Source organism: Echinops telfairi, unplaced genomic scaffold (genome assembly GCF_000313985.2).
Source record: "Echinops telfairi isolate 266 unplaced genomic scaffold, ASM31398v2 ScPeMD7_43;HRSCAF=161, whole genome shotgun sequence".
Lineage (NCBI taxonomy): Eukaryota > Metazoa > Chordata > Mammalia > Afrosoricida > Tenrecidae > Echinops > Echinops telfairi.
Genome location: NW_022103941.1, coordinates 996070 through 1005746, shown reverse-complemented (window position 1 = coordinate 1005746; position 9677 = coordinate 996070). Strand labels below are relative to the sequence as shown.

At 43.6% G+C, this 9677-nt stretch overlaps 1 pseudogene; it reads left to right on the top strand.

Annotated features, from left to right (window-relative positions):
• The first annotated feature begins 7111 nt into the window (after positions 1-7111).
• LOC105979918 lies at positions 7112-8441 on the top strand (annotated as a pseudogene).
• Positions 8442-9677: the final 1236 nt, after the last annotated feature.

The window sequence follows — 9677 nt, the reverse complement described above, 5'->3', positions numbered from 1 at the left end:
CATGTCATCTATTCTTCCGTGGACAGTTTCATTAAATAAGGAAATTGCATTCAATTTCATAACAAATTTGTCTCCTGTCATAATGCAAACAATGCCTTTGGCTGCTGGCAACAGTACTTCCTCAGCAATTGTGTGAGGCTTCATAGATCTGGCGATTCTGAGTGCCACCAAATATGAAGCTTCAATGGCTGCTACGTTTTCTTTGTGGTACTTGCCTACAGTGTCAAGTCTGGCTTTCTTGAGTCCATCAGCTTTGCTAAAACATTTGGTATCCTTGACAGCAAAGCTCAGAATGGCATTTTAATTTGTTCGGCTTCATAGATTCAGCTGAAAGAACTTCACTACAAATAACATTGCAGTTTCTCAACTCCTGCTATAATGATTGAGGTCAAACTATACTGTAAAAAATCCTCACTTTATTTTCTTTCTTAACATTCTTCTCTTCATGATCCATCGTCATGGGATGGTTTGCTAATGAAAATAATGCATAATAAAAGCTTAAATAATACAAAAGATGATACATGGCATAGTGCAGTCAATACAGTTCATTAAAATTTCCTATGATTTACCATTTTGTGTTGTTATTTTTACATACTTTTTACTATCACATGGGGGCAGTATTCACATCAACCACAGCTGAATATAAAAGACTGATGAGCATCCAGATTAAGTTCCCATGGTACAGACATATTTTTTGCAGTACTTGATGGTTTTACAGTACATGATTTTACATTATCCAGTATTTATAATTCTTGAAGTGTCGTTTTACCTCCAATGCTGTTGCTTTCAATACAGCTGCTTTTAGCAGAGTAGCTGCTTTCAACACAGGAGCTGCTTTCTGCCCAGTAGCTGCTCTCTACAAAGTAGCTGCTTTCTATACGTGTGACTGGTCTGCATAAGTACATTATGGTGCCAATCCTGTCACATACACCTGTATTTGTATGGGGTGTATGTGATGGGGTTGGTGCGATGATGTCTTCATGCTGGGTACTTGTATGTGGGCGGATCTGCATGTGGGCGGATCCGCCTGAAGACTAATAGAGGAGCAGTGTCTCTGTTCCTAAGACTTGGAAATATGTGTTTTCTGATGGTCTTAGGAGACCCTGTGAAAGGGTCTTTTGACCCCCAAAGGGGTCACAACCCACAGATTGAGAACCGCTGACTTAGCACAAGCTGTGCACCTGGGAAGTTATTGAAAAACAATTTAGTTGAGGTATAGGACTTAATACCATTCTTGCACCAACTCAGCTAACTTAGTTTGACCTCCATGAGTGACTGGAACAAGTCTCCTACCAAGGAGTGGCCTAAAGCCTCTGGGACCAAGATCTGTCCATCTGTCAGGGAGCATTGACCTCCTTGTGGGCTCTTTTTTGGCTTTTGATTGTTCTGCAAAATCAACACTTCCGGGTGTATAATGGTGAGGGAGGAAGCACTGGATCTTGTAGAGTTACCATGGCCATAGGAGCCCCACTGGTTTGGGCACTGTTCCCCGGGCCTCTTTGTCAGCAGCTTGGTTTCTCTTGGGTCCAGGGGAATCACCTGTTTGGGGTCCTATGTAATGCACTGAGGCCAATGCTTTTGGTAGCCAGATGGCCTTAGGAGGACAGCATTTAAAAAAATTGTACTCTTTATGTTAGACTGGGTAGACTAGAGAAACTAATTCACAGATACTCATAAATGTGTAAGAAAGAGCTTTATATACAAGAGTAAGTGAATATTGAGAAAATATCCCATCCCAATCCAGATCAAGTTCATAAGTCCTATATTAGCCTATAGGTCTGACACCAGTCTATAAATCCCTCTTCAGACTCATGAAACACATGCAATGATGCCAAATGCAGGAAGATCACAGGCCAGTGGGTGGAAAGTTTTGTGGATACATTGGTGGTGTAAGCATTTCAGATCTGGTGTGGGTCTCCTACGTGGCTCCTCTAGCTCCAGGGCTGTAGAGTAGCTCCGTGTATCTTGTCGTCAAAAATACAAGGCAGAGAGTCTGTCTGTATCTGGCCTCCAGTGAGCTATTTATCTCTGTGACACCTCCAAATAAGTTCATCAACCTGCGACCTGATTGACAGACTAGACTACACCCCTTAGTAAATTGACACCAGATTATGTAGCTACCACAGACCAACCTTGTCAACTTGACACATTATACAACTCTTCAGCCATACATAATTCTTAACAAAACATTAATAAACTCATATCTGTACCTACAGAATGAAAGTAAAAAGTATACAACTCAGTATGTGCCAAAGCCTCATTTAAACATAATATTATATAAGTGAACAGCGCAGCAATATTCTATGCCTAACAATTGCAGTTAAGTAACACACCGTAATACTATAATCCTATGAATATATTAGCCCACCTAAGAAAGTTTGTAAGCCTTTATCTCCCATTTTGGGTATCCAATTTCTGTGCTGCCCACTTACATCAACTCAGTGCTCTGAGGAGACAGCCATATTCTTTAATGTGAAGCATCTTCATTCCAGTTGGAGCCTTGTGACATCCACATCAATAAGCAAAATCAAATCAGGACAGGTCGTCTATAAAGTCAGCAGCATTATGCACCAGTTTGTAGGCTCAAATATCTCCTTTTCATCTGGTTGGGTTTTGGTCAACTCAACTTGGACTGCCTCACTTATCCTCAACAGGGTGCCCATTGTTCTCCTCGCCTTTAGACAATGGACCCATCACAAATTCTAAACAACCCCAGTTCCCTTGGGCTAGGTCATACCATAGGGTCAGGTTCCACGCACCTCCGTAAACTTCAGGCCAGCCAACCCGCTCTTGTCTATACTTCTCACCCTGACAAAACTGCTGGAAAATATCAAACACACTATAACCCAGAGCCTCTCCTCTCAGCAGCGCCTCATCTATTGTTTCTGATATTGTTGATACAAGCTTTGCGACTTCACACCTTAAGTTAGCACCGCCCTCTCTAGTAATAGTGGCAGACTTATCCTTGCCTTTAGGGGTAGAGACAGCATTATCAGTGCTGTTAAGCCTAATCAGGCTGGAAAACAATTTGAGAAGCCCATATTTTTTATCTTGTTTCTCTACAAGCACACCTGATACCAACTGTTTTAGGCAGGTTTCTCTAGAGAAACAACACCAGGACACTTAAGATTTTATATATACATATATAAAAAATATATACATATAAAATGTATATATACAGCACTAAGGAATATAAAAAATAATTAGTTCACACAGCAGTACAGAGGGCTCAGTGTGTTTTCATTTATATGTGTGTAAGTGTGAGTAAACTAGAGAAACAAATCCACAGTAACTCATATGTATAAGAGAGAGTTTTTTTTTTATAAAGTGTAAGTGTACATTAAGAAAACATCCCAACCCAATGCTGTCCAAGCCTATAAATCCAACATTACCCCATATGTCCAACACCAATCTACAAAGTCTTCCTTAATCTCACAAAACACACGCAATAATGCTGACTGCAGGAGGAAAGAGAATCAGTGAGTGTGTAAGCTTCTCAGTGCTGGCAGGGGTCTCCACGTGGCTGCTACAGCACCCAGGGCTGCATCAGGGTAGGCCCATGTGGATTCAGCTCCAGGATGTCTTACAGGAAGTGAGCCTTGAAAGCTGAAGCAGGGAACCGGCTAAGGCAGCGGCACCCTGGTCTGTCCATCAGAATGCAAGAGACCCAAGAACTAGAAAGTCAAGAGACCCAAGAACTCATATAAACACTGAGCCATTTATCTCTTCACCCTTCAATTAATCTCACATGCATTTATTGGCCAGGTTGGTGAAATAAACCTTAAGTATCTCAATATGTATGATAGATGTATGATGTTAGGTGTAAGTCTACTAATGTCTGGAAATTATATATGGCCAAAGAAATACATACAGGTGCCAAGTTGGCAAGTGGTAGACTGTGACAGGTAGGTTTATTGTGCCAACATGGCCAATAAGAACATGTGGGATTAATTGGGTTTCAGTTAGATTGGAGGGGAAAGAGAAAAATGGCTTGGCAAGGCCCATCCTTCACTCTCTTGCTCTCTGGTGATATAAACAGTGTTCATCTGCTTAGCTTGTTCTCTGCCTCACCTTGTAAGCTACAGTAACTGTGGGACAGCCAACCCATGGATCATGTTGCTAGAGCTTGTGAATCTTTTGAGATCTGCTTCACCACGCTGCTGTTGTGTACATTGCTTGAGCTTGAGGCTGGTGGATCCTGTCGTCTTGCATTGCTTGAGTTCAAAATCTCATCTGGGCCTGTTTTGCTACACTCCTCCGCTGCTGACTGTTGGTGCCCACTCTGCTTTTTGCTGCCTGTGGGAGGATTCTGCCAGCATTGTTTGAGGGAAAACTCAGCTGTCTGCTTCCTTGACCTTGGATCCACCTGCCCTTGTGAGTTGAAGGACTTCTAGTCTAAAACTGTTCCATGGAAGTGAGTTGAACTGAGCCCTTTGTACTGCTGTGAGGACTAATTAGCTGCTATATTCTTTGTGCTGTACGAATCTGTGTGTATATATATCCATAAGTGTCCTGGTTTTGTTTCTCTAAAGAACCCTGACTAACACACTGTCCTTTTTTAGCCCATTCTAGTGTCCTCATTAGGGCAACTATGTCAGCTTTGTGAGTGGAGTTCCTGTGAGGGAAAGCCCGAGAATAAATGACTTGCACACCTGGTTCCATTGAGGACAAAACTGCTTCACAGTAGGTGTATAATACCTTATCTGGCATCTTCAAGGGGACAACAGTGAGGTCTGGTCAGATTGTTTGAACAGTGTCTACCATGCAGAGGTTTTTCTAGGTCTGCATCTGTGGAATTAGTTGCACACCAATGGGCAGGTGGTGCTTGGCTAATCGGGATGGATTTGTTCCTGCCTAAATAGTTAAATAGGCTGCCTGAAAATGGTGCAAGTGCACCATTTCCTCACTGGCAGGAACAGTCTCTGGCTGCTTCAAGCTGTGTAATAGATATTCTTCTGATGGGCAGGTTAGTATGATGCATGCAGTGGGCACATGAAGGGACAGTTTGAGGTGTGGCCCTTTAAGGGATATTTTAGCTTGGAGTTTTTGGATGCGGTCTCTTTTGAAGAGGGGCTAGGGATAGTCAGAGTATTATGAAGAGGTGAGTGACTATGTTGTTTGCCAGGTTGACTGACCTATTTGCAGTCCAGGTGCAGGTAGAAGTTTTTCTTGTACTCCCTTGGATGTTAATCTTGTCCCTGAACATTGTTTTTGTTAAAATTGGATGTGTAGCTCCAGTGTCGCCTAAAAGCTAACATATTTTCCCTCACTTGTAAAGTGAAGCTGGGCTTCACCGGGCCCAAGTTTAGAAGAGCCCTGACCCCATCAGTCTTCTTCTAATATGCTAAGTACAGCACAAGATGGATGGGTGGGGGCATTATTTGTTTTCTGACGGCATTCATTTCTCCAATGTCTTTCATTTTTATAATAGGCACCATGGGCTTGTGTCTCTTGTTAGGCTGCTACAACTGCCTTTGTTCTGGGTTTACTCTTTGGGTCATCTCTGTTGGAAAATACCTTTTGGGCACTTCTAATAGTTGGGGGAAAATAATTCTTTTTAACCCATTTAACTTTTGGAGTTATCTCTGGATAGTTGGTGCAGATTGAGTAACAAAGGCCAATTTTATAGTTCTGTTATTTTTAGGGTTCTCAGGATCTATAGAAATGTCAGTACAGTAAACCTCCTGGCGCTGTTCTAAAAAGGCAGCCAGGGATTCCTGTGGCCCCTGGAAAACATTTCTAAATTTAGACAATTCTGTGGGGCATCTAGTGGCTCTTTTTAACCCTACTAGCAGATATCGGTGTCAAGTCCCCAGACTACGAATGCCCTCTGAGGTATTTGAGCCACATCTGGCTCTATTCTGGAGAAATACATTCACCAGTTGGTCCGAATTTTTCTCTATGGTCCCACCCCCGATGAAGCCTATACTTTCCTTCTGGGATTCCTGACAAATGTGACTTCATACTTCCACTGTAAAGACGATGATTAGTAATTCATGGCAATCATCCCTAGTGAGGTGGTGGGGTTGCAACACAGACTCTAAGAGACTAATTAGAGGCTGTGGTTTATCTGAAAATGGACAATGATGGTTTCTCCTATTGTATAAATCCCTGGTTAAAAAATGGATATAAACAAAAAAGGATCTGTATTTTGGTTTCCCTGTCCTAGGCTGTGCCTCTTGCAGGGGCAGAATGGGGACATTGTGAGAGGGCCCACTATTGGTGTGTAGAGGAGACAAAGCCTGCTCTTTTGATACTAAAGTAGTCCTTGGGGTGATCCCTCCCCTAACATAAGGCAGGGGAAGGTCAGATTCTTCAGGAAGTGTAGGGTAAACTGCCTTGGGGACTGGTTCCTTGGGGCATGGGCTAGGTGCCCACTACCCTTAGTTTTTTTTATTTTATTAAATAATCATTTTATTAGGGGCTCATATAACTCATCACAATCCATACATACGTCATTTGTGTCCAGCACATTAGTACATATGTTGACTTTATCATTCTTACAACACCCGCTTTCCACTTGAACCCTTGGTGTCAGCTCATTTTCCCCCTCCCTCCCCGCTCCTCTGTACCTCCAAACCCGATAATTTATAAATTATTATTATTTTAACATATCTTGCCCCATCCACTTTACACAATTGATGTTGTTTCCCTGTCCCTGGGTTTGTTAACACCTCTTCCCTCCCCCCCACCTCCCCCTATCCCATGTTCCCCCGGAACTGTCAGCCCCGTTGTTTGCTTTTTTCAATTTTGTGGGATTCTTTGTGTCAAGAAAACTTAGAAAGACAGGTAAAAAGTTCCCCACACTCATTACAGCTACATGGTAACTGTCCTATATGAAATCAATGATGAGACATGAGCTCTTCATTTTTTTCAACTTTTCATTGACTTAAAATTTTACAGAAGCTCACCCTGTAGTCCCGTGGATCTGTGTCTTGCTTCAACGGTGTTTGAACGGAACAGATCCGGGGACTCCCTGCCTCCAACCTACGACCACTCTCCAGTTTCCTTTCCTGGTGTAACCTTTGGGACCATCTTCTTGGCCATCCCTTTTTATTGGGACCAGTTAATACTATTATTTTGTGTGTAGTGACCTCCAAACTGACCAGTCATGAGGTCTCAGATCCATCAGAATTATTCCGTAGAAGCTGAGGCCGGCGTCAACCGTCTGGCCAACCTGCATCTACGGGCCTCTGGGCTTCTTTTTCAACCACAATGATGTGGCCTTGGAGGGCATGGGACACTGCGTCCGCGAGCTGGCAAAGGAGAAGTGCGAGGGAGCCGAGCATCTCTTGAAGCTGCAAAACTAGTGTGGCGGCCACGTCCTCTTCCAGGATGTGCAGAAGCCGTCCCAAGATGAGTGGGATAGAACCTGGATGCCATGGAAGCTGCACTGTGTGGGGAACAGAAGGAATTCTCTTAAGTTGTCTCCCCAAAATATGTACCAGACTTAGCTGCTTAAGCGTAACCGTACAATAGGCAGCGAAAGTAGGTCAGAGGTTATTCTCCTTAACATTGGCCATCTGTAGTGGCTAGACTTTTAGTCTGACTCACCCTGAATAAGACCCACTCCCTTCTGATAAGGATAATGGTTGTCTATTCACTTGCAAGAGAGGGCAAACCCGCCCAAGGGTGACCAAGGTTAGTTAGCCATTATCAGCTGTCTAGATCAAGCAGACACCACTGTCTATTCCACAACCAATGTGGACACACCCTTAGGTGATTCCTCTCCTATTGATTGTATTGCCTATGTTAATATCCCTCCTGGTGACTCAAGTTATTGTCCACCATCAGGGAACTTGCATGCCTCCCAGAATAGTAATTGTCTGTTTTATTATGTGAGACATTAGAGTGATCAAACTTGTTCTAGAATGAATTGTATAGCCCTTTCTGTGATGTATGACTATGATGCGTGGTTAGCAATAAATAGCGAGGCTCCCTGGTACTCGAGGGGGTGGCTGGAGAAGGTGGTTAAGGAGGACGAAGCAGCGGCTTCTTCTCTGACGGCTAAGCCCCCTCCACGAGAACCATCAAGCTGGGTTGAGGTGAGATATGCTACCATGAAGTGCGTCTGACTCCATTACTTGACTCTATCCTTTAACTCTCATGCTCTCTATGACTTTCCTATAATCTCTACTTATTATCGCTGTACAATTGCGCCTACCAAACCTGTGATGTTTTGTGGGGTTCCCTCTTACCCTTAACCCCACAGCACTGGCCCTGGAGAAGACCCTCAACCAGGCCTTTTTAGAACTGCATGCGTGGCGTCCACTCACACTGACCCCCATCTCTGTGACTTTCTGTAGAATCACTTTCTGGACCAGGAGGTAAAACCCCTCAAGAAGGTGGGAGATGACCTGACCCACCTCCACAGGATGGCCAGCCCCCAGGCCGGGCTGGGTGAGTATCTCATCAAGAGGCTCACCCTCAAACCCGACTAGGAACTGCGGCGCAGGGCCACCTTCGAGGGGCCCTCTGCCTCCCCCTGCCAGCCATAGCCCCTCTACCTGAACCTGCCCCCGTGCCAGCCACAGCGCCACCACCCTGGAACCCTCCTCCAAGCAGGAGGCCAAATGAAAACAATAAAGCTTCTTTTTACAGCAAAAAAATATATACAGAGTAAATTGGTTTTCCATTCAGCAATTGATATATTGATGCAGGCCCCAAGATGTACCAGCACTCTTCCTACTTCCACCCTCCCTGTTTTTCCATTATTATTCATCCTTCTTTCCTGTCCCTTCCTGCTTTCAAGTTTTTATCCATGAGCAAATGCTGTCCTTTTGATTTTGTACAGTTGCATGTTTTAAGGAGTGCATCCCACTTGGATGTTGTTCTTCCCCTCCAAGCCTGTATGTTGTTTGACAGAAACCCGAGTCAGAGGAGTGAGTACAGTTCCAGGAGTGAAGAGTCGCAAAGGGCCAGAGTCTCGGGATTCCACCAGTCTCCGTCAGACAAGAAAGCCTGGTCTTTTTTTTTTTTAATGATGTCTCCATTTTTAATTTTTGAAAAGCGTGTTCACAACACACTTAAGAATCTCACACAGCAATGGTTTGTTGCTCTTTGTGAAACAGCCTATGCTAGAAAACAAAACATTTAAATGCTAAAGCTTTTTAAAATTAGTTCTCTGGCATTTCTGTCATTAATCACCAGCCACTTAACCTTTGCTTAATAAGAGTAAACATTTTAGGATTGTAATGAGTATCTGCCCCAAACACACTTTGCTGAAAGGCAGTTAAAAACTGTATCAGAGAAATAAAAATGTGTTTAAGAAGAACATATTTGGCATTTAAAAGTGTTAAATGTTTCAATTTTTTCTTTCTCTAATCTGACTTAATGGCAACAGTAGGATTCACCATGTTGTAGTTTGTAAACCTCACCCTAACAAACTAATGAGGAAAGTAGGAAGCTTGCTTTTCTTGCAGAAGGGCTGAGCCAGTCTCAGTACTAGAGACTATTAAAAGATCAGATCACTCCCCCCGAGAAGAATTTATCTGAATGGATGGCACTGAATCTGCAGCTTCGGGAGAAGGATATATCTGACGAGAGCACACAGGAGCAGATGACAGGGGAGGGGGAGAGACTGGAGCACATCCTGGCCCATCAGGCCTTGAGGACTATGACCCCAAATAGAGCAGCCAGTCCACAGAGAGGACCACATGGCCAGCCCCACTATGAGA